The sequence below is a fragment of the Calypte anna genome, chromosome 3, assembly GCF_003957555.1.
Source record: "Calypte anna isolate BGI_N300 chromosome 3, bCalAnn1_v1.p, whole genome shotgun sequence".
NCBI lineage: Eukaryota > Metazoa > Chordata > Aves > Apodiformes > Trochilidae > Calypte > Calypte anna.
Window position 1 is genome coordinate 24,815,523 of NC_044246.1, and position 21,625 is coordinate 24,837,147.

General features: G+C 39.7%; 1 protein-coding gene across 17 annotated transcripts in view; it reads right to left on the reverse strand.

The window, feature by feature from the left end:
- The window catches only part of ESRRG (estrogen related receptor gamma), a 401,340-nt gene that overhangs the window by 341,007 nt on the left and 38,708 nt on the right, over positions 1-21,625 (reverse strand). For 3 of the 17 annotated variants that reach the window (XM_030448182.1, XM_030448180.1, XM_030448173.1), the window contains exon 2: positions 6,567-6,612. The exons of 11 other annotated variants lie outside the window; for them this stretch is intronic. The gene's annotated coding sequence lies outside the window, so the exon portion shown is untranslated. Of the gene's footprint in view, positions 1-6,288; positions 6,324-6,566; positions 6,613-21,625 lie in introns of those variants that run through there. 3 more of the 17 variants (XM_030448181.1, XM_030448175.1, XM_030448186.1) reach the window with 2 other exon arrangements.

Below are 21,625 nucleotides of genomic sequence, written 5' to 3' on the forward strand. Positions count from 1 at the left end.
CTTTAAACAAGGTTGACAGTGCAGGAGGAAGAACAACAAATATATATTTAAACATCGTGCTTCAAAGCTTAAATTAATCCCTAATAATTAAAGATTAGGATGAGACTGTGTAGAGAGAAGATTATCCCATGTCTGCCCATTGTGAAGCTCTTACAACTTTCCTTGAGGCACCCGGGGTTGGTCATTGCTACAGACAGAACAGGAGGATCTAGAAGGATCTCAAGAGTGATTAATTTCATAGTTTCCACATTTCTGCTTAAATAAATAAGACACAGATGAAAACCAGTAAGTCTAATTGTTTTGAAGGCAGCAGACTTGTAACTAAATGAAATGTCCATCATTTGGTATCAGGCTGTATGTGCTGCAACCCTGATGAGACAAGCGCACCTCACTGCAGATGCCCTTCTCCTCCACACCTCCTACCATTTTTTAGCCTGTTTGTAATTTCACTGTAATAACCTCAGGGCAGCAACCACTCCACATTTACACATGAATTAGAACGACACCTCGCACAATGGCATACCAGTCCTGATTGGAGCTGGACTGCTCCTGGGAATGCTGCTGGGAATGCTACTATAAAAAGAGCTCATAAATGTAAGAGTACAGCACAACAACACACACACATACCTTTTATCACAGTTAACATCATTGGAGTGTTAACTCTTTGTTTTCCCCATAAAACTGCAGGTGGTTTCATTGATTTCTAAGCTCCAAGATGGCTGCAGGATGTGTGGCTAAGCTCCAGCACACCTTCAACAGCACACTGTGAAGTCAAGACTTTGATATCCATGTCTGCATTTACTGTTTAATAAAATGACATGAATGTTACAGACTCATTATAGATATCGAGACATATGGCTTAATCTTTCTTAGGATTTACCTGCAAGTTGATCCAATGACAAGTTGAGGACATTCAAAATGAGGAACCTTTAAAGGAACCCACATCAGTGTCAGCCCCATTATCCCTGTGCATCCATTACAGACCAACTGTCTCTCAACCTCATTAGCCCAAATTCTTCAGTTTCCATCTTTCCTTGGGACACCCTTTTGAACTATTATGTTAATATATTCTGGAATCTGAGCTTTTGCATATAACTATAATAAATAGCTAATTCTCTCATAATTCAGGTATAAACAACTCCCATACATAATTTGAACATAGTCTGGTATTAAGTAATTTTATTTATAACTGAAAATAAATAAATAGAAAGATTCAAAAATACGGATCAAAACAGACCCATTTTTACTAACAATTCTGACCCATTAATTATTATGCAGGACATATTTTCCTGAAGGATTATGCATGGCTCATGTGATTTACAGAGAGCAAAAAGAAAAAGAAAGGAGTGGGTGCAGGTAAGGTGGCAAATCAACATATTACTTGAGTACGTGCAAAATTCAGGTACTTGAGCCCTTTTTTAGGTCAAGATCTGTGATGTAGTCACTCATTCCAATATTTAGGACCTAGAAAAAATGGAAGTAGCCAAAATGTAAAATATATCAAAAAACATAGTTAGAACAAAAAGACCGTTTTTGCCAGGCCTGTATGGATGGACCGCTTATTTATTAGACTAAAACTCTACACAAACAAATTCCGTGGAAAATCTAAAACTACTTTTCTCTTTGTCTGTCTCCTGATAGGTTGGTAGCATTACAGGGCCTTCATTTGCTTTTCCAGAAAACCTTACACTCAATGCAAGTTTTGCCAGTAACATAAACACGGAGAGTTTCTGTCTCAGAGAAATGTGACTCCCTTTTTCGGACAGTCTCATGACTTCATAGAATCATAGAATCATAGAATCATAGAATCATAGAATCATAGAATTGGCTGGGTTGGAAGGGACCTCAGAGATCATCGAGTCCAACCCTTTTACCACCGTTGCAGTTACCAGACCATGGCACTGAGTGTCACATCCAGTCTCTTTTTAAATAACTCCAGGGACGGAGAATCCACTACTTCCCTGGGCAGCCCATTCCAATGCCGGATCACTCTCTCCATAAAGAAATTCTTTCTAATATCTAACCTAAATGACTTAATGCTCATTTCTTCTGCCCAATCACCCATGGCTCTTACGACAGCAGACTGCTACTCTGGAGGAAAGACCATTCAGGAATGATCATCTTGCTTTCTACAAAGATAGTAAGAAACCATGGTCTACATGGTAAAGGCTATTGACAGTCCTGCACACACTCAGTCATAGTCAGCTATGTGACAAAGTCCAATGAAATCCTATTAGAGAATAATACAAATGACAGAGATTAAAGAATACAGTTAGCTCCTAATTAAACAGCCCATAAAACTGTTTAGAACTTGCAGAATTTATCACCAGAAGAAGAATCTCAAGACCTTTCAATGGGTGTCATTTTAACAGACCTGTTGTCCACTGAATCAACCACTCTGTTGCTTACAGATGAGATACATCACCAATTTATGTACTATTAAAAGATGATCATGCACTGAGCTTTCCTGAAATTGTATAACATTTGCACGGTATAACACATACTCGCTTGCTGCAGTCTGATTCAAAGTGCTATAAATATGTTTGCCCTTTCTGCTAAGCCCGCCTAAGGGATTAGCAACCCCCCAAAAGTTCAGTTGAATATTAACTGCATTAACTTTGCAGACTGTAACATACTGTTACACTCAAACAGCCTACGGTGCAGTATGGATGACTTGCTCAATAAAAAATGTTTTCGTGCAAAGCCCTATTGCTAGAAAAAAAGAATCCGCTCCATCAAAGGGGGTGACCTCTTCCATTTAACTTCATAAAGCAAACGAATAAAAGGGACATCTTTACAGGGGTGTCCAGAGAAATGCTTATCATTCTGTCTGTCAAACCAGATAAACTTCCCTTGGCAACACAGCACCAGCTCCATTCTTAAGTTGGAAATTAAGTCAGTTCACCATGAAAAAGACCCTGTGAAACACAGTAAAGAGTCATCTACTATAGTAGTGTGAAGTTAAAAACTTGAAAAAGAACTATGACTGCTTGCTTACTGATTTTCTTACTAAGTGGTGCTTTGCATGTCAACTCCCATAAGAACCAAATGCATGCCAAAAGACTTTCCAGCACAAAGTTGTATAGCAGTGAAGACAAATAAAAAACCAGGAAATATGAGGAAGAGGGAGAGTTGATAGGAGTGTAAAAGGGAGCTGACTTGATAGCTAATGCTAAAAGGAAAAGCAGGTTTTTAAACCTCCTAAGTAAAAAGCTCCCAAGCAGAGGGCAACTGGAAATAGATGATCAAAAGATGAAGACAGGGAAGGAGAAAGAGGAAAACAGGAATGGCTGGGGCAAGTTGCTGAAGGTTACAAGGTATAAAATAGACTTGTTTGAAGTAGCCAATTGATTGCCAAAACACGTTTAAAGATTTAAAAAAAAAAATCTATCATTATAATCACAGTAATACAAAAATGTACAACAATATTCTGCATTGAAAATGGAAATTCCATGTTACATCTTCTTTTCTTTTATAAAAATAAATGAAACAAACCTTCTCTATATTGCTGTGGGAACATGCAACAACTCTCAAAAAGATCTTAATACCAAATGCCGCAATGAAACCTTTTTTAATTAGTCCTCAAGAAACATGTATGTATTAATTTGTAAAAACATACTCTCCCATACAAAGAGTATTGGGTGTAATCATAAACCAAATAAAAAATGTAAGACTTGGAAACCGTATTTCTCCATAAATCTGTACACATACTTGCTTCTAGATGTCATCTAAAAGTTGAGACCAACAGTAGATATTGGTAGTTATGCAAGAACTTAAGCTGTAGAAACCTCAGACCACAGCATGAAACTGGAATTAAAGCTTTAAAGCAAAAGAGAAATGTTGCATTGCCTGCAATCACCTCCTTCCCAAACACACACACAGATAGACTTACACTGCACACCTGCTACCCACCGGCCAGATGGGACTGAATTCTCCTGAATCAGATCTTGGATTTTTAAGCTCAGCTTGAGTTCAATTGAATTTCAAGATACCAAAATATATTATAATTTCATCTTTAAAAAATTACATCGGTGTCCAGAAGTTCCTAGTTTCAGTATTGTTTGCACAATTAAATAAATATTAAAGTGGGACTATTGCCCCAAATACACTGATACAAATAAATAAAATGCAGCTTTGCAACAACGTTTGATTTAATTATGTACACTCACCTAATGCTTGAAAAACAGAAACAAGCTGATTTTATATCACCAGCACATTAACTGAGATTGGGAACTCAGCTAATCTATAGCAACTGTCAGTGTTCTTTAAAAGTCCATGAAGGCAATTTAGCAGCCCAAACTCACTTAGACATTGTAGGAACTGTCCCTTAATGCACAGGTATCATAAAATATTAACACATGTTAAGAAAAAACTGGGAAGCATTATATTCCTAGAGAATCTGCTAAGCTTGCATAATGTAACATTTATCATCAATAGAGTTTCTTCAGTTAAGAGATCTCTAGCCTGTTCTTCAGGAGGTCTCTTCCCCTCTCTCCCTCCTCCAGCAGCACAGCTCCACCAAGTCCCTGTCTCCTGCACTTCAATGGGCTGCTTGCAGCTGACAAAGCCACATTTTTAATTGGGACTGGCCTCTGACCTAGTCTTTCTCCACCTTTCCCATCAGTCCTGAAACCAATCTGAGACTTGCAGGGGGTTAACAAGTCGTCGGCCAACAGCAAGACATTCTCCGCAGGGACCGCGGGCATCTGGAAGCTGCTGCCGGTGGTGTTCCGCCAGAGCTGTGTCTGGCAAGCACCGAGGCACAGAAATGCCAGTCCTGCTTGCTTGGCCAGCCTTGGACTGACCTTTAGTCATAACAGGGAACAGGAGTTTTGTTAGTGAACAGAGAGTTCTGGTCTACACATTTTTTAAATTGATTGTTTTATTGATGTATAGTGCCCAGGTGCCCTCATGACAGTCACTAATATAGATTTTGAAAATAAAATTAATTAAGGGCCAGTCTGGACCACCTTTACTGTCATCATGTAGTACCCTTTTCTACAAGCAACAATGCTATCAACCAGCAAGCACAAGTACAGTGTTTGTAGAGTATTTCATTACATTTCAAAACACTTGACTATGGAGGTCAAGAGCACTGTCACCTACCTACGCGTGCGCGTGCACTCTCTCTCTCTCTCTCTCTCTCTCTCTCTCTCTCTCTTTCTCTCTCTCTCTTCTCTCCTACCTTCCAAAAAGGCAACCGAAGCATAGAAAACTTAACCAACAAAAGTCTGTGCAGGAGTGCCAGCAGTGTGACAGCGGACTCTGTCCCTCCGGATGGCAGTGAGAGCACGGCACGGTGCGAGCCTGAGCGGGAGCATAGCAGCCTGGCACACAGGATAATCTGAACTACACTTGCCCAGCCCTTGAAATGGTTCCTCATTAGCTGCAGGTTACTGGAGCCCCAATGAGTAGTGCTATTTTCATCCCCTGCCTACTGAACACAAAATTCATTTGCAAATATCCTGTAAAATACTGCAAAGCAAGCCAAAGAGATATGACAACATAAGAGGCATACTATTTATGGAATGCACTTACCGTCATTTAGAAAAGGAAGCTGACATGAGCAACAGCCTAAATTTAGCAACACATTTAGTTTTTATTCACTAGTCACAATGACAACATTTTAGAAGGCTACCACACACCTTGTGTGCTGAGAAGTTCCACTGAAATCAAGACAGACTTTGATCTGAAAGAGATTCGGGATCAGCTCCTTAATGAATACAACGCTGAGTTAAATTAAGGCAATCACCATCTTGACTTTCTATTCTAAGTAGACATAAAATTACATTGATTGCAGGAAATGGTGGCATTCAAACAATATTGCAATGGCCAAAGCCCAAAAGCTAAATTCATTGTTGAGCTAAACTAGGCTTTCAGAGGGCACTGCTTGATTTGAGGGGAAAAAGCCTCTACAAACCACATATTTTCAATTAATAGTTTAAAAGGCACAAAGTAAGAAAGGAAAAACACTGGTCAATATGCCACATGCCACTCAAAAAAGCAGAGTCTCTGCATGTAGATACTGTGTGTGTATATTACATGTGCATGTATATATATGCACATTCGGGTGGGTGCAGACATGCGGTTTGGGTTTTTTTTTTAAGGCAGGCTGTTCTACATAGGCTGATTTTGAGATCCAGAAAGACACAATGTATTCTAGAACAGCCTGAGAATGCTCTTTTCTCCATGCTAACTTTAATTCAAAAGCAATTTCAAATCAACAGTGCGCAAAGTTAAACCTAGTTCTCTTGAAAACTCAGTAAAAGAATTAATTCGAACCCTTACCTTTGGCACCTTAAAGACTTTTGGCCATGACTTACCTGTATAAATAGAAAGAACTAATTTACTACAGAAATGCCCATGGGCAAACATGTTCTGGCTAATGAAGTGTTCAGCTTTTGCATGATTAACCAGCTGGTGGGGGTGGTGTAAAAATCACAGGGCATAAAATAATAAGAAAAATTGATTAGCAGCTCTCTCTTAAAGCACTCTGAAATTTTTCCTTATTTTTGCTCAGCAGTTTGGAAAGCAACTGTATAGAAAGATAGACTTAAATGACTTACCAAGGAGCCAGGCAGAGACTGCACCAGGCACTCACTCCTCCAAGACCTGCATCGCAGAGAGGTTCAAGTGAAAAGCGAGATACCAACCAGCCCCATGACTGGATTACTTATACAACTGGTCCTGCCACTAGTCATAAAGGTAATTTTCTACTATATTGCAAAAGACAGTATATAAAGTTAAAAACTATGACTCTGCTTTGAGTCAGTTAATTTTCTTCCCTGATGCTCTACTCCTGAGCACCATAGCTGGCTACAGCTTCTCCCATGAGCCAATTTCAGAAGTGCCTCCATGTAAGCCATGAGATTCATACACAACTCAGAAATAATGCACACATTTAGGTGATGCTGTTTTCCACTCACCAGGGAAAAAAATCCCCTTGCTCTTCCCATCCTGTGCAAGGGGTTTCTATCAAGCTCACATGCTCTGCCCTTAAAATAGGACCTAATTAGTGTACAAATATTTGGCAGACAGGTCATGAAAATAAATTTATCATTAACTGTCCCCTAAACCAAGGCAGGTTATCCCGAGGCAGTTTCTCTTCACACATATTTGCTCTAGGTCCCTTCAGTTGGGGTACAGCTAGCACATGACAGTTTCTTCAAGAGGGAAAACCACATATTTTTATGGCAAGGCGTTATTTCAGAAATATCAAACAGCTGCTCATATGAATCATACGCAACAGTAAAAAAAAAGATGCAAAAATTTAAGCTATTTGCAATAGGCCATAGTAAGAGTCACAGTCCACTTGACCTTCATTATTTCTGTGGAAAATGCATGTTTTACATTTATTTGTGGGCTTTTAAAAACTGGTTTATAGCTATGCACTATGGCAGAAGTGGGCAAAGGACCTGCATCTCAGGGGCCAGCAATGTGTTCCAGCCCCTGGAACGCAACCGTAACTTCAGCACCGGGACTTCACAGATTGGGAACCTGCATTCACTGCCTTTGGCAATATACAAGCATGGTTCATTTCTAACTGCAACCAAATATTGACTCCCAGAGCCTCCCCTTTCATGGTATATGATGGTATATGGCATACCATGACATTCCTAGCTACCTGGATATGAATTCAGTTCTTAAATCACACTGGTATACCCTGCATGCTGTGGCTCAAATTACTAAATCACACCAAGGAATCCTTTGTGAGGGGTAAAAGCTTTACCTGAAGTGAGAGCTATTGTAAGAACAGAAATAGAACTCTGAAGCCCTTTCTCCTTTCCATAACTCCTCCATTTATTTTAATTACCACTTTCTGAGGAAGACAATATTCCTCGTAATTCACCAAAAGAGATATTTTCCCATGTCAGTTCCCTGAAGAAACTGAGATTACCCTAAAAACAGATTGCTTCATGCATACACCATACACTCCACTTCACCCAAAGATTCACACCAAAGGCTTACACAGGTTAGATAACTACAGATATTCCATAAAGGTTTTCCTTATTTATCATGTACATCTGTTATTTATCTGTACATCATGTTACTTGTCACTAACTTCACGGTCCATCTGACATCAAAGAGATTTTCACATGTTTTCAAGGTAGTGCTGGATACGTGGATCTTTCTACACGTGTATAGTTCTTGCATTTGAGCCTACCCTAACCTTTAGGAAGCATTTCTGCATATTAACACTTAGGAAAGTGGGCACAGAGCTGACATAAGCAAACAAAAATAGAGGAAAACTGAAAACACTGGCAGGAAGCTACATCAGTACATCAGTTAGAAAAGTCCTACCTCCAGATAGCAGTCACAATAAAAAAGGAGTTTCTATTTAAGTAAGAAGTGGTATTGAACTTTACTTGAGTCTAATTTCTATGGTCATTTTGAAACATGAGGAATTTCTAAAATGTCAGGTGTTTCTATCTCTGATAAGCTGGGACCCTGATGACACTGGAGCTGGTAAACTGTCTTTGAAGCTATTTTCAGAGATGGTAACAGCCTAATGTGGTTACAGCACAATTTATTAATTGCAGCTGTACTTGCTAAGAAATTATGCTGGGGATTAGCTAGCTAAGTCATATCATAATTTTGGCTAACTTCCTTGTTTAAGAAGGATATTAAAAAAAAAAATAAAGCTGTTTGTCGTAAAAAGTGAATTCCTGATAAAATCATACTGCCTTAAAGAAATTCAGAAATACAGCTATGAGGCACAACTGTTTTACAGATGGAAAAAACTAGCTCTTCTAACCTGCCTTATTTAATTATCTGTTTACTTAAAAGAAATTGCTTTGGAAGAGGCCCCCCAATCAGTATTTTCTGTGTGCACTGCAAAGAGGTCAAGCACAAGAGACTGCAGACTACAGGCTTAGCTTCAAAAGAACATCCATACACAAAGGTATTTAGGTGCCTGATTCCACTTATATCAACTCTCAGAGAAACTCATAGAGAGTAAGCACCTCTAAGGACACAGTCCTTTGACACTACCACAGATTCCTTATCTGGATCAAGGTTCATGCTTTTTTTGAAAGCAAAACAGAAGAAAATAAAATAAACAAATAATTAAATAAATGAAACATTGTGCAGCTTCCTCATCCTCTCCTATATTGGAGTTTCTCTCAGGTTGACGATAGGTCCCAGTAGAGGACACAACAGCCAAACAGGCTGGTCTAATTAACCAGAGTTTTTCATACTAATTAGTAACAACAAGAGCATATAGCAATCAATAGGACACCTTATGCCACAACTCCTTAAGTCTGCTTTGACTGCCTCTGGTTCAGCTGTATCCTTGAAGCGTAGTTGCAGGGTTCCTCCTGCCACCCTTCCACAAAGCATCAATTTTTAGTACAGTCTTTCCTATTCTGCTAGAAACTGATAAGCAACATTGTTAACCTATGTGATGCAGCTAAAAATCAGGTGTAAAGGGCATATACAGGAGCCAATGGATTTCTTAAAATAAAGTATTTTGATTACCTCTATTGTGGTTATTTATTTGAGCAATGAGTAACACAGTATGATGTTCACCCCCTCACAAGCCAGTTGTATGCAGACTTGTGTAACAACCGTGTCCCACTCAAGACTGAGAGGAAACAAGCTCTGTTACTTTACTGTGTGTTCAGCAACTTACTTCTAACTTTGTACTAAAAAAAGCAAGGGAATGTCTCAAAGTCTGTACACTAGGAAGCATTTCTTTACCCAGAGTGTGGTCAAATGCTGGAACAGGCTTCCTAGAGAGGTAATCAGTGCACCAAACCTGTCCATGATTAAGAGGCATGTTGACAATTCACACCTGTATTGGTCAGACAGTTGGACTAGATGATTTTTGGAGGTTCCTTCCAACTGAAATACTCTACTCTGTTCTGCTCTAGTCTAATGATTTATTCCAAATTAATTTCAAACTCGTTCTGAATAACTTCTGAAGGACAGCTGGCAAGAAAGTAGTATGGTTGAAGAAGAGATAAACTTGTAAACCATCTTCTCCAATTGAGAGACCAAACTGCTAAAATTAGTTCCTGGAATTTCTCCTTTGGGTGCCAATTTGAGCCTTGTTCCAAATGACCACTAACAGACAATCCTTCTGTCTTTGAAATAATCCACAACTAGTCAAAGACATATTTGCTGATCAGGTGTATGCAACCCTCTCACAAAACATCACATATTTTAAACCTGATTTTAAAAAATGAACTTTTGTTCCAGTGTCCTGAAACTAACTGTACCAACACAAAGAACTTAGATGCCCTCTCAACCCTCACTGGAAGTGACAACTGAGACCTTCTAAAATTGCAGACACATGCTGTCAAGTGCAGGTGTTTGTAAACAAGTTTGGAAATGTTTCTAATTATAAACCATAAAAGTTAAAATTAGAAATCCAATCCGCTAGCTTTAAAAAAAGAACTTCCAAAAGGGTTCATTAAATGAGAGCAACCAGTGATGCTTAATTTAGCCACAAGAGCAAAATTTCTGTGCACAGTGGCATACTGTTCTTCATCACACTTTCTACTATGAGTAGCAGTACGTTTCTTTAAAGTAAAAAAAAGGATTTTAGAAGAATTAGAATTTGCTGTCATACTAGGGTACCATATATTTGAATGTGCAATCTAAGAATACCCTATTCACAGGCCTCCTGCATTCCATCTAAATAAAAAGATTTTTAAAAAAATAGTTGCCAAAACTTCTGAATTTGTCTTGACTACCAGCATCAAAGTTCAGCTTTTATGGGGAACTTCCCATGCTGACCTTCTGACTATTCAAACCATAGAATATGCCTGGAAGAACCATATTCCTCTGGATTAAGTTCTCCTTGATAACCTCAACTACTTCAAAGCTTGGCTTACACTGCACTGGCACAAACTCCCAAGTGGTGAAATTGGGAAGGCCAAAAGTCATTGCAGAGCTCTAACTGATACAGATCTTGGGATAATCTTGGGATACTGTCACTGAACAGCTGGTGTCTCAGTCCTACTTTCACCGCTCTGGTGGGGAGGTCAGAAATGCAGCTCTGAGGAGCCCCAAACTTTGACCAGCATCTTAGAGGTTGGAGGAAGGCTGCTCCTGCAATCATTGTACCCCAGACTGCATTTATAATGCACTATGATGAGACAGTGCAGGCAAAAAGATGGAGTTTGCCCTCTGCAGAAGCTCTGGGAGAAAGCAGAGCCCTTATTACACTCAGTGGGAGATAGTTCTCTTCTTAGGGGGAAAAAAAAGTTAATATTGGAATCTCTTGATCTTCACATTTCTTAAGGAAAATATAACAGCACATTTGAGCACGTCAGAACAGCTTTGGCTGATTAAAAGTGAGAAAACATGAAGTAATTTCAGAGAGGCTTGGCTGCAGCCTCTCTTCAAGCAAGGGACAGTCTTTTGCTGCACTGTCCTGAAAAAGCTAGAATGGGAAATGGATTAAACAGCAATGACTTACTACAGGACCAAGATGGGACTGCCCTGCTCAGTAGACATCCTTCTGCTCCCCATCAACAGCACAGGCAGGGGCTGTGAAGGATAGAGGAACAACAGCTTTTTGGCCCCCACCCAGCTTTCTTCTCCTCTACTGGGATGTTATGTGATAGACAAAAAGCCCAAACCCATCCTCCTCAAAAAAACAGGATAGAGAGTTAGCTTTCTTTGTGCCATCACGCTGAGGCAGCTATTTCACATAACAACCACTATCCAACCCTTCATTTTTCTGCTCTTCCTTTTATTTTTAGTATTTGTTGTGCAAAAAATAATAGAAATTTCCGCATTTATTCTGAACAGCACTTTGGCCCTCACATCCTTCAACAAACACAACCATACCAGGTTGCAGATGCAGTGCTACAAACACGCCAGGAGAGCTCCCCTTGCTGCAAGCCATGGATATAACCTGGAATTGCTCATCAGTTGAGCCAAACCCTTTTTTCCATGTCTTGCAGATGGGAGAGATGGAGAAGCCCAGTTCTCCACTTGTGAAGGGATCCCAGCAAGTGGGAGCTGAGGGCACATCTCACCCAAAGGTGGTGGTTACTCCCCCTTTCCTCCCTGGCTTGGATACCTCATCCTCCTCTTTCCGGGCTGGTGTAGGAAGAGCTCCCTCTCCTGTTCCTGTCTAACCAGTGTGAGACCTGGTCCTCCTGGAGGTGTGGCACATCCAAGGGATACTGAAGGGAGCACATCCAAAGGCAGTCCCAGTGAGCTGCTAGAAACTGGCACCGAAATTTATTCACTGTGGAGGAAATAGTATAATCTTCCAATTAAAACCTATATAAACATATTTCCCTATTCAACATAGATACACATGCACGTGCACAGGTCTGTACACATGTTCTGACCCATATAAACTGTATATTATATTGTGCATATGCATATATAAATATGCACACACACATATACATCTTTGCAAATCTTTAATGCTACTCATCTCATTCCTGTTTTAGTTCAAAATAAGTAAAAAAGCTGTTAGTTTCTACAAGCCCATTTCACTTATGAAGCACCTAAGCTTCTGCATGTACCTGTGCTGTGTACAGATGGAATTTTTTTTCCTAAAATTAATACATATTTGAGCTGTGTTTGTAAATAAAAAACAAAACAAAACAAAACAGGCTTTTCGCTGGATATATAAATATGTATTTATTTAAGAGATTTGGCATCAAAGTCTAGAGCAAATAGTGCAATTAACCCATTGCAGTTTTTCTAAGATAAGATAAAAGAAAATACATTTAGGAAATGCTTAATCAGACTTTAAGCATTTGAGAGCTAAAATAATATCAGTGACCAATTTCTATTATTTTCTGCAGGCTCAAACTGAAAGCATGAAGAGCAGAGCAATAGCATATATCTTTACCAAAAATAGCTGAAAAATACTATAGAAGAGTGCCTGCTGGGTTGGTTATAAAAGTAAAGTATAATCCATTAACTGCTAATTAGAAGCATCAGAAGCAGGCTTTGCTGCAATAAGAGCTGGCCCCTAAGTAGATGTTTCTGTAACCATTTAAAGGCACAGGGTTTCTCCAGTTGCTGAGAATGGAGCTGGGATGGTTTCAGCATAAAGGCCATGTGAAAAGAGGCTGTGGCACTTGGCCATGTTACCCAGCTGTTTTCTAAATACGATGACAGGTGCCATTTTTTCCATTTGATCGTGGAACGTAATATATCTTCAAACAAATTTTCCCTAACTAGTCTGATGCAGTTGCATTTCAGAGATTCAAATATAAGAATGTGGCTTTTTTCATCTCTCTGATAGACAAATATTGCAGTCTTTGGCACATTTTAAATTATCTCACTTTTTCTCAAGGCTGATTTTTGCTGTATGTATTGGTTTGCTTTATACTGCTATTGTAGGATGAGAAAATTTAGCACTTGGGCAAAGGATTTAATTATGAAGGAATTAAAAAAAAAAAGAAAAAGAAAAGGCTACTATTTATAATTAGACTTAATAAACTTGCATTGCAGTGAGGAAGGATTCTTCTCCTCTCTGTCCACTACTGCCTAAAGTATTAGAAGTATTAGAAGATTAGAAGTATTCCCATAATTTTTTCTATTCTTTATATAATCACGTGGCCAATCAAGCTCCATTCCAACGACTGGAGGCCAAAAAAGCCTTTTGATTCAGCTACCTATTAAAAGGCCTTAAGGGGTCAGGGAAAAAAAAAAAAAGGTGAAACAAGAAATGCCAGTACCACAGCTCCCTGCATAAGTAGCCAAGAGGTGGAAAGTGGACAGTATGGACATGAACAACAAAGAGATGATATTTTTAAAAGGTCCCAGACCCCAGCCATGCTGGATGCAGAGGCACAGGGACCTGGAATTGGTCCAGGGCTTCGGTGGCCTTCAGAAGTGGGTGACAGCAGAATGCAAGTCTGGCTGCATGCCTTGAAGAATCAGGAAAAAAACAAGCAGATAACTAACTTCCCCTGTTAAGAAAAGGAGTACAGCTAACACAAGGGGAAATAGTTCAGCTCAGTGTTTATGGCTTTCATCTACATGGATGGACCAGCAAGCAAGCAAAGGAAGAAAGTTTGTGTGGGGCAGGAAATAAGGGCATTTAGTCTTTTCTCTCTGCCCTATTTTCATCTACAAATACAGAAGAAACTTGTTTCTTTCTTTAAAATGGTGAAACAGGGTCATCTATTGAGAAAAACTAAGATGGTAAAGAATGGTTTTCTGAAGTTAAACATCTAAGAAACAATAAATCTATGACTGCAGGAGAAATAATAAGATGAAAATTTGCTTAAACCAATGTCTTAAGTATTTCTTAACCCTGGCAGCAGCTTTTAAGAGGCAGATGAATGTATCTCTTATCATTCTGTATGTAAGAAAACAACTGTAAAATGCCTGAAAGCCACAGAGGGAGTCAAAGACATGATTAGTAGTTCAGAAGTTATCTGATTCGGGTCACATGGTGTTCCAAAAACCATACCTAAATATAGCATTCAAGAGAGCCGCACAAAGAGCAATCCCATCATCGGAGCAAACTAAACTCTCCACAAAATTAATTAGGGTTATTTTGAGGCAACCAAAGGAAAGCGAGGAGGAAAAAAAAAAATCATCCCTTGCCCCGCCCAGTTCTGCAAGAGCAGATGTCAGAGGCATGGACAAGCCCCAGTTTGCAGCCCAGGCACGTAGGGAGATGCTTGGCTTCCTGGGGGAAACCCCACACCACTCTAACATGAAAGGTGGGTGGAGGGCACAGTGTGGCTGTATTAAGGGAATAGAGCTTGTTGGGGAAGAGGATGGCAAAGGGACTGGCAGGTAACGTGGGTGTAAATACCCAGGCATGAAGCCAATATGTAAGCTGCCTCTGTAGCTGTTAATGGCATCCTTCTAACACCTTTTTGGAAAAGGAAGGTCCATGTAAATCATGTCTCGGCACAGACCAAGACTCTGGGAAAAGCTAATATTTCCCAGAGCAGAATGGAAAGTTAACTCCCTGCTGGAAGTTGTTACATCTGAAAGCCTTCACTAGGATTGCCCCTTGCCTGGGAGGAGCATTTTCTCATGAAATGCAGCCCACAGAGCAAATTCTAACAGCCTTCCCTGTGTTTAGGCATCAGGAGCATCCTCATGGAAAAGTGCACAAAAGATTCTCAAAATGCAGAAATAGCAGGAGAAATGGTGGAGCATTCCTTGGGTCTCTCAGGGCTTTTTTAGTCCTCTGTTCCTACATTTCTTGAACATCAAATTGCCATTCAGCTTGTGACCACCACTGACTTGCAAAGCTGATTTCAGAAAACTGCCTCACTTTGTAATTTCCCTATAAAACTTTTTTTTTTTTTTTTTTTTTAAAGTTACAAAGTCTGCTTGTTAATGCCATTGAGAAGCTTTTAAGATGACAATGACTAATTTACCTTTGCATCCTGCCTGGCTTCTTTGGACCTGAGGGAAAGACCTTTCCTCACTCAAGTACTAGAACAAGTAGAACAACATTGCTGCTACCTTGAAAGCCAAAGCAAAACTGAAGCAGTGGCTACCTTCAGCAGGGGAGAGAACAGGATACAACTGAGGAAAGGTGGTGTTGTGAGGGGTGTTGCTGTCAGGGGGTTAAGACCAGGCTCTCAAGCTCAAACCATGTAGCAGGTGCTCCAGAAGGCAGGTAAGGAACAGTCTGAGAGCGTGTGGGGGACAAACTGAAAATTTCAGCTTGAATGCTTCAGGCCATCAGCAGGTGCTTCAGGCAGTCATCCAAATCAAAGTAAGAAAGTGGAAAGAGCCAAATGCTGGTTAAAGAGGTTTAGCAAATGCAAAAAATCCCAGCATGGGCAGATAAAGTATTTCCCTGGTTGTGGGAGCATGCTAGCAACAAACAAACAAACACCAGACCAAAAAAAAACAAAACAAAAAACCAAAACCTATGAGAGAAACAAAAAGCATATGCAATTTTTGCAAAAAAAAAAAAAAAAAAAAAAAAAAGCTGTGTTGAGGATTTTGCTATCATGTACTTAAGCCCAAGATGCAAACGTTGGCTGCAATGCTGAGATCAGCAGTTATATGTCCTCAGGTGGTTAGAGACAAGACAGAAAAGAGCTGGCATTTGGGGAAAATAGAGGGCCCATTTAATAACGCTTCGCTTGAGCATAAGAGGGTTTCCCCTGTGGGTATTGTCCCAAAGAAAGCTCCAGGCAAGTTTAGGCTGGTTCATTACTTGTCACATCCAGGAGGCGGGTCAGTTAATCATTACATTGACTTCAGTTTCATGTGTTTTCAGTCCAAGAACTGAGCTCTCATCTAGTCAAATACCAACCCCAACAAGCAGATACACAGAGGGTATGTGCTATTCAGTTCCTCACAGTGCATCTATAGGTATTTTGCCAAGAATTCACTGGCAGTTGGTTAGCAAACCATATTTTGGGGAGCTAATACATCACTTACAACCTGTGGTGTGGTGAGTGTCACTTTTCCATATAAAAATACGTCAGAGACCTGGCACTTGCCTTATCAGGATTTGTCTTCCAAGGGACCAATACTGGGGGCCTGACAGTGTCCTTATCCAAAGCTAAATATCTGCCTCCTCAGGGGTTGATTCCCTGAAGTCTCCTCAACCTTGAACAGCACTATTTGGTGTAAGTTACCTTACACAAATGTAAGTAATAAGACTGGCTACTCCAAACAGCTGATGGAAACAAACCATACCAGCCACTGGTAGTACATTTAAATCAGATGGTCGCTTGAACATTACTGGTAAAGTTCTCCTTGGTGAGGGTAAAAACTTTTGCCAGAGGCTAGCAGGCTTGACAGAAGGATACACATTCCTTTCATCAGAGTAAAATGAATCAATATATGGAAAGATACTTCCATCTGCTCTGTGTTTCTGGTGACATGACATTACCATATAATTTGGTATACATTTTTAACAAACCAAATAGATAAGACAAGATGGCTTAAGAAGAATTGTTTATGTCCCACATCTATGGGAAGGTCTCTCAAACCATTTTCAATATAGAGCACTATATGAGAAGCTCAGACTTGCAACAGAAATGCTGGAGGGAAAAACATGCTGCTGTGTATTTCAGAGAGTTATGGCACAGACAGACATCTATGGTGCACTTCTAAAAAGAAACACATTATATTTCTCCAAGTGCTCTCTCAAGATTCATGTTTGGTCAGCTATAAAAATCACCAAAGGAACCTGCTGTGTCCAGCAACTCACAGACTCACACAACTTACTAGACATAACCTAACAGCAGAGTACCCTGTACTGTTCCTGCATTAATTTTGTGTCCCTGTATGTTACCAGAGCCCTGGGACTTTCATGGTCTGTGGGCAGCAAATCGGCTGAGCCAAAAGGGAAGGTTCCACCTGACCAGGCCAGTAGGAGCTATATTAAGCTTGTCTCAGCTGGAGGTCATTCTGCATATTTTGAAGGCTGCTGTCTTGGTAGTTGGTCAAGCAATCAGTGTCCAGAAATTAAGAACCTTATTTTTATAACACCCATACCACAGAACACTTCTGAAGTCCAGACCAAACATACATAAAGGTTTTAATTTCCAAACTATTTTGTCAAAACCATTTATTTCAGAGCCAAGCAGGCTTTTGGGGTTTGTTAAGCAGTTGCTTCATGTATGTTACTAGTAGGCTGCTGGTAGCCCAGCAACCAAAAATTCATTTTCCCAATTCCAAAACATTTTTGATACCTCCTGACAAAATGGCTTTACAGTGGAAATTGGTTTCTGCCACCATCTGTTGTTACATGGTTTCGAAGTGCTAGCATTTTTATTCAAGAAGGAAGAATTTGGGGAGGACACATGGCCAATCCCAATGGAATAGAAATTCTTTTCCTTACTGTCACTTCATGGGGAGGGCTTGGCCTATTTCTCAGCAGCTGTGAAATTGTCATCAGCAGGATTCTTTACAAAGCTTGGTGGCATATGGAATATATTGCTCACTTCTTAGTACTGTAAAACCAACCTTGCTGCATAACTGAGTGAGGCAAAAAAAGCAGGTGCTTGATTTAAAAAAATGCATCAAGCCTCTATAGACTTTGTAGAAACTCTAGACAAGGATATTTCAGAGACAATAATGTTTTCAAATTAACTAAATTATATTTTGGAGAAGCTCCTAAGCTTCAGAGATGGGACAGTCCTTTAAAAAGGAGGAAATGAAATCACCCTGTCAGAGGGTAACATATTCTACCATGCACAAAGGTGACACATTCACAATCCACACTGAAGGGAAGTAACATTCCCTCTCTGTGAGACATTAGAACTGCAAAGGTCCAGTCTACATTTCTGATCCAATAGGAGATTATTTATTTAGCGTTGGTGTTAGGTTATCTCTTTTTGTCACAGCCCTGCCTTATTTTTACAGCTGTGGACAAGACAAGAAAATAACGACAATATTAATAATAAAAGCCCCATGCATTCTGGTGGCCATACACACTGAATTAAAAATACAGGCTAGAACTGCAGGAGTTTGAGTTCTTACTACAGAAGACACCCTAAGACGAACAAAGAGCAACAAGAGAGAAATAAGCTCCTTGGATTTGCTTGACTCTCAAGTCCAATGTAGTCAACAGCATTTTCATACACTGCCAGAAAAAAAAACAGCTCCAAAGAAACTGCCAGAAGAGAGGTAGTTTATGTTTCCATTGCTATATATTCCTCAGTGAATGTCCACTCGGCTATCCACACGTATACACAGACATCCATTTTCACTGGCATCTGTGTTCTGCTGTATCTAGAATGGCCTCACCAGGTGACACCAGAGGGCCCCTTACTCTTACAGGCTTGCTTGGGACAATGGCAAACAGCAGATGCTCAGTGGGGGGTCATAGGGCAGGCATATAGTGACAATTCCTCAGATTTTTCTTCCCAACATCCGTCTATTTGCAGCACAGAGACTTCCTTTAACACAATACATGCAATTTTTTCCAGATTAGCAATCTGCTTTTAGAAACTTTTGCTTCCAGTTACAGATTGTTTTTTTAGAGTGAGGTTCTCCAGCCTCATTGCACCTTTCTTGCACTAGGTGAGCTATGCCATACCGATCTGGAGAAATCCAGCCTGCTGCCCTCATCTCAGAGGAAAGGGCAAAATAAGTATTTGGGCAGCAGGTGCTGCTTGAACTGCTGTACAGGGCTTCTGTGTAGAGAAGAAGGGTGTGCTGCAGCCATTATATTGCACATCTGGGAAAATCCTTTTGTGATGGTGGCACATTGGAAGACCTGCCCTAGAGGTTATACTTTCAAGTGGCATATGTACTAATAAAGCCATAAATACAGATCTGTCATCGATGGGGCTCTGGAGCTACCCATTAGTCTCCTGTGACTGCTTAGGGAAGACACAGTGGCAGTGGCCTTTCAGCAGAACAGGATAAGGAACACATTGTAGCACACTTAGGAAGTATCAGCTACCTGGAAAACCGTAGGAGAGTGGGTAGCTGTCATCTCCCCACAGTAATGCATCAAGAGGGTCAGAGCTTTTCCTTTCCCAGAGGAATCAAAAAAATTAGTTGTTCCTCACAGTTCAATATGTCTGCTATTTATGCACCTCCTTATTGCATCAGTAGCTGCTGTATGCTTTACCACCCAATAACACATAATCTGTGTGCTTGCAGTGTGCAATAGCAAAAGGCTCTCCTAGAAGTTTCAGACCCTATTCATGTAACACAAACCAGAAAAAAATAACCCTTAGCTTTTTTATAATGCTTTTCATCCAAAAATCTCAAAATATTTTACAAAGGTGCACAGACTGGAAACGAGCCAGAATGCAACTCACTCCTGACTCTCAGGCATTTGCTCTTTCTTCCAGACTACATCACAACCTCCAGGTATGAGCACACTTTTCTTATAGTTGATATGGAAAGAAGCATACATGCATAAAAGAAATAGTTTTTCCTTAATTTTCTATACACAGACTGCTTTTAATACCTTGTAATACAGCTCACGATGCATCTATGCTACTCTAGCTACTACTTATATATTTAAGTATTACTTCATGTAAGAGTCAATCCCCTTTTCAGTTACAGTAAAAAAGCAGACAATAATCAAACAATAAATTCATCTTCTCCAGACTTTTTTTTACTTCCAGCTATAATGGAAAGAATAGGTATAGCTATCATCAAGACAAAATAAAAATTATTATGATAGAGGAAACAAAGAGAAATCCATGAAGAGTCTGCTGGAAATAGGGAAGTCTATCCTCTTCTCTAAAAGAGACAAGCTTGCAGAAATTATCCCAGAAGAAGGGGTTCATAAAAGAATTCAAATGGCCAAGATTGAAAAAATAAAAATTTTGATAGCTCAAAATTAGTGTTACTTTTAGTGTTGCAAATCAGTATGGAGAACAAAGTGAGTCAACAACATATTAATGTTTACCTACATACTCAAATCAGAAAACTACTCTGTTGATAAACAAGTTCTAATCCCTGTTAAAAATGTGGGAACACATAGTAACACCCCAAAAGACTGGATATCCAGATTTACACCTATGAAACCACATTTCTGATTTTTAAGTCTTTGTTGAACAAATTAGATTTAGCATACATCAATGCCTTTGGGCTTCTGAATAATAGAGGTAGGTAATGTAAACTGACCATATGTCAAACCTATTTTAATTTTTTTAAAGGTTTGCAATGAAAGAAGTATTGCTTAAAATAAAAAGGAAATATATACCAAATATTTATCTCCATTCTCTCCAATTAGAGATGCTGTTTAATGAGTGAGCTTGCTTAAACTCATTTCAAAGGAGACAGAAATATCATCTTTTTAAACTGATGATTTTCACCACAGGCCATCTAGAATACACATTGAGTAGCTGTAAAACAGAGCCTCTCTGTGTTCACCTGACTTTATTTTTGTTTTGCTCCATTTTAATGTATTTCTACATTCTGTGTTTTCAGTTTGTCTTTTCAGCCCACTTCCATCCTCCACACTCTCAATCTGTCAGCTAGACTCCAGGGATAAGAATTTAAAATGACCAGGTTTAAAAACTGTCTGTGTATCATAGACTTTAGAGAAGCAGAAAGACTGAAAAGTTCCCCATGGTCTTTGCCTATTAAAGCCCACAGCTTGCCAACAGCAGGGCCCATTTTAGCGTCAAAGAACAGGACACTGGTTTGCATCTCTGTGCAATGGGAAGTGCTGGGGTAATCCTCCCTCTTTACATTTCAGATCACACTGTTTGTAGAGAAAGTCAACAACAGTGGGGTGCTCAAAAAAAAACAAGCCTGTAGTATTACACAGAGGATGCAAGATGCTTGCTGAGAGATAGTGCTAACATCACAATACGGATGATTTCTCATGAGTGAGGAAGGCTTATTTTTGGTTGGTTCATGCAGTATTTGATTAAAATAAGATTAAATGCTCATCAGACTTGCTTGAGAATCATTTTACAACCATCCCATCAAGCTGCATCGTTCTCCGTCTTACAATATTTTCCACTATTGAAAAGAAAGGGGTATATTTCTGTTCATCAAATGAGCAGAGGCAAGGGAAGTCCTTGGGAAGAGTAATGCAAGAAAGCAGAAGGAAGGATTCAGTCAAACGGCAACCAAATAGAAACCTTCTGCAATTTTGCACTGCAAAGTAACAGTATCTGGGCTATAGATATGTTTGTCAAACATATCTGTAGCAGGGATAATTAAGTTAATGAAGCAAACTAGGTGCATGCTTCGAAGTGTTAATGCAGTCTGTATACCTTTCTTTCACCTA